The sequence below is a fragment of the Chiloscyllium plagiosum genome, unplaced genomic scaffold (assembly GCF_037043375.1).
Source record: "Chiloscyllium plagiosum isolate Xiang-an unplaced genomic scaffold, Cpla_swu_hap1 HiC_scaffold_220, whole genome shotgun sequence".
Lineage (NCBI taxonomy): Eukaryota > Metazoa > Chordata > Chondrichthyes > Orectolobiformes > Hemiscylliidae > Chiloscyllium > Chiloscyllium plagiosum.
The window spans coordinates 212,501-216,142 of NW_028270359.1; the positions used below are offsets into that span (position 1 = coordinate 212,501).

At 64.3% G+C, this 3,642-nt stretch overlaps 1 long non-coding RNA gene across 1 annotated transcript; it reads right to left on the bottom strand.

Annotated features, from left to right (window-relative positions):
- Nucleotides 1–1,047: 1,047 nt before the first annotated feature.
- Nucleotides 1,048–3,635, bottom strand: LOC148133756 (uncharacterized). The gene is made up of 2 exons (XR_015756160.1): nt 2,949–3,635; nt 1,048–2,268 (listed from the first exon to the last, which is right to left on the bottom strand). It is a non-coding gene; the product is annotated as an uncharacterized LOC148133756 (long non-coding RNA).
- Nucleotides 3,636–3,642: the final 7 nt, after the last annotated feature.

A 3,642-nucleotide genomic window follows, 5' to 3' on the forward strand; every position in this document is an offset into this window, starting at 1 on the left:
ACGGCCGGATTCAACGTGGGGATTGCCCGCCCTCCAATCGTTCCAAGAGACCTCTGCCCCGGCCTCTGACTGAGTTGCACAAACCTTGGTGTGCTCAGGCAAGGGTCAGACCACATCCTTCCTGGCAACACCCAAGGGAACCAAGGCCACTCGCCTCTCTCGCCTTTCATTTTCGACACGAGCGCCTGTGGAGGGACGGCCGGATACAACGTGGGGATTGCCCGCCCTCCAGTCGTTTCAAGAGACCTCTGCCCCGGCCTCTGAACGGAGTTGCACAAACCTTGGTGTGCTCAGGCAAGGGGCAGCCCTCATCCTTCCTGGCAACACCCAAGGCCACTCGCGTCTCTCGCCTTTCATTTTCGACACGAGCGCCTGTGGAGGGACGGCTGGGTTCAACGTGGGGATTGCCCGCCCTCCAATCGTTCCAAGAGACCTCTGCCCCGGCCTCTGACTGAGTTGCACAAACCTTGGTGTGCTCAGGCAAGGGTCAGACCACATCCTTCCTGGCAACACCCAAGGGAACCAAGGCCACTCGCGTCTCTCGCCTTTCATTTTCGACACGAGCGCCTGTGGAGGGACGGCCGGATACAACGTGGGGATTGCCCGCCCTCCAGTCGTTTCAAGAGACCTCTGCCCCCGGCCTCTGACTGAGTTGCACAAACCTTGGTGTGCTCAGGCAAGGGTCAGACCACATCCTTCCTGGCAACACACAAGGGAAGCAAGGCCACTCGCCTCTCTCGCCTTCAATTTCGGCACGAGCGCCTGTGGAGGGACGGCCGGATTCAACGTGGGGATTGCCCGCCCTCCAGTCGTTTCAAGAGACCTCTGCCCCCGGCCTCTGACTGAGTTGCACAAACCTTGGTGTGCTCAGGCAAGGGTCAGACCACATCCTTCCTGGCAACACACAAGGGAAGCAAGGCCACTCGCCTCTCTCGCCTTCAATTTCGGCACGAGCGCCTGTGGAGGGACGGCCGGATTCAACGTGGGGATTGCCCGCCCTCCAGTCGTTTCAAGAGACCTCTGCCCCGGCCTCTGACCGAGTTGCACAAACATGGGTGTGCTCAGGCAAGGGTCAGCCCGCATCCTTCCTGGCAACACCCAAAGGGAACCAAGGCCACTCACGTCTCTCTCGCCTTTCATTTTCGACACGAGCGCCTGTGGAGGGACGTCCGGATTCAACGTGGGGATGGCCCGTCCTCCAATCGTGTCAAGAGACCTCCGCCCCGGCCTCTGACCGAGTTGCACAAACCTGGGTGACGAGCACCGCAGGGCGGCAGAGCCGTCGCACTTGGCCGGGTGGCAGCGGGAAGGACCAGCCTATTCACAATAGCGGCCACCCACTCCCAGAGCCGGTCGTGCGGCACCCGAGGCCGACCCTCGACTCGTAAGAGGCTTTAACGTGTGCTCAGGCAAGGGTCAGCCCGCACCCTTCCTGGCGGCACCCAAGGGATCCAGGCCACTCGCGTCTCTCGCCTTCATTTTGGACACGAGCGCCTGTGGACGGACGGCCGGAGTCAACGTGGGGATGGCCCGTCCTCCAATCGTGTCAAGAGACCCCCCGCACCGGCCTCTGACCGAGTTCCCCAAACCTGGGTGACGAGCAGCGCAGGGCGGCAGAGCCGTCGCACTTGGCCGGATGGCAGCGGGAAGGACCAGCCTATTCACAATAGCGGCCACCCACTCCCAGAGCCGGTCGTGCGGCGCCCGAGGCCGACCCTCGACTCGTAAGAGGCTTTACAGTGTGCTCAGGCAAGGGCCAGCCTACACCCTTCCTGGCGGCACCCAAGGGATCCAGGCCACTCGCGTCTCTCGCCTTCATTTTGGACACGAGCGCCTGTGGACGGACGGCCGGAGTCAACGTGGGGGTGGCCCGTCCTCCAATCGTGTCAAGAGACCCCTGCACCGGCCTCTGACCGAGTTCCCCAAACCTGGGTGACGAGCACCGCAGGGCGGCAGCGCCGTCGCACTTGGCCGGATGGCAGCGGGAAGGACCAGCCTATACACAATAGCGGCCACCCACTCCCAGAGCCGGTCGTGCGGCGCCCGAGGCCGTCCCTCGACTCGTAAGGGGCTTTAACGTGTGCTCAGGCAAGGGTCAGCCCACACCCTTCCTGGCGGCACCCAAGGGATCCAGGCCACTCGCGTCTCTCGCCTTCATTTTGGACACGAGCGCCTGTGGACGGACGGCCGGAGTCAACGTGGGGGTGGCCCGTCCTCCAATCGTGTCAAGAGACCCCCCGCACCGGCCTCTGACCGAGTTCCCCAAACCTGGGTGACGAGCACCGCAGGGCGGCAGCGCCGTCGCACTTGGCCGGATGGCAGCGGGAAGGACCAGCCTATACACAATAGCGGCCACCCACTCCCAGAGCCGGTCGTGCGGCGCCCGAGGCCGTCCCTCGACTCGTAAGGGGCTTTAACGTGTGCTCAGGCAAGGGTCAGCCCACACCCTTCCTGGCGGCACCCAAGGGATCCAGGCCACTCGCGTCTCTCGCCTTCATTTTGGACACGAGCGCCTGTGGAGGGACGGCCGGAGTCAACGTGGGGATGGCCCGTCCTCCAATCGTGTCAAGAGACCCCCCGCACCGGCCTCTGACCGAGTTCCCCAAACCTGGGTGACGAGCACCGCAGGGCGGCAGAGCCGTCGCACTTGGCCGGATGGCAGCGGGAAGGACCAGCCTATTCACAATAGCGGCCACCCACTCCCAGAGCCGGTCGTGCGGCGCCCGAGGCCGGCCCTCGACTCGTAAGAGGCTTTAACGTGTGCTCAGGCAAGGGTCAGCCCACACCCTTCCTGGCGGCACCCAAGGGATCCAGGCCACTCGCGTCTCTCGCCTTCATTTTGGACACGAGCGCCTGTGGAGGGACGGCCGGAGTCAACGTGGGGATGGCCCGTCCTCCAATCGTGTCAAGAGACCCCCCGCCACGGCCTCTGACCGAGTTCCCCAAACCTGGGTGACGAGCAGCGCAGGGCGGCAGAGCCGTCGCACTTGGCCGGATGGCAGCAGGAAGGACCAGCCTATTCACAATAGCGGCCACCCACTCCCAGAGCCGGTCGTGCGGCGCCCGAGGCCGGCCCTCGACTCGTAAGAGGCTTTACGGAGTGCTCAGGCAAGGGTCAGCCCGCACCCTTCCTGGCAGCACCCAAGGGAACCAGGCCACTCGCGTCTCTCGCCTTCATTTTGGACACGAGCGCCTGTGGAGGGACGGCCGGAGTCAACGTGGGGATGGCCCGTCCTCCAATCGTGTCAAGAGACCCCCCGCCACAGCCTCTGACCGAGTTCCCCAAACCTGGGTGACGAGCACCGCAGGGCGGCAGAGCCGTCGCACTTGGCCGGGTGGCAGCGGGAAGGACCAGCCTATTCACAATAGCGGCCACCCACTCCCAGAGCCGGTCGTGCGGCGCCCGAGGCCGGCCCTCGACTCGTAAGAGGCTTTAGGGAGTGCTCAGGCAAGGGTCAGCCCGCATCCTTCCTGGCAGCACCCAAGGGAACCAGGCCACTCGCGTCTCTCGCCTTCATTTTGGACACGAGCGCCTGTGGAGGGACGGCCGGAGTCAACGTGGGGATTTGCCCGCCCTCCAATCGTGTCAAGAGACCTCCACACAGGTCTCTGACCGACTCTTAGAACAGACAGGGAGAGTTT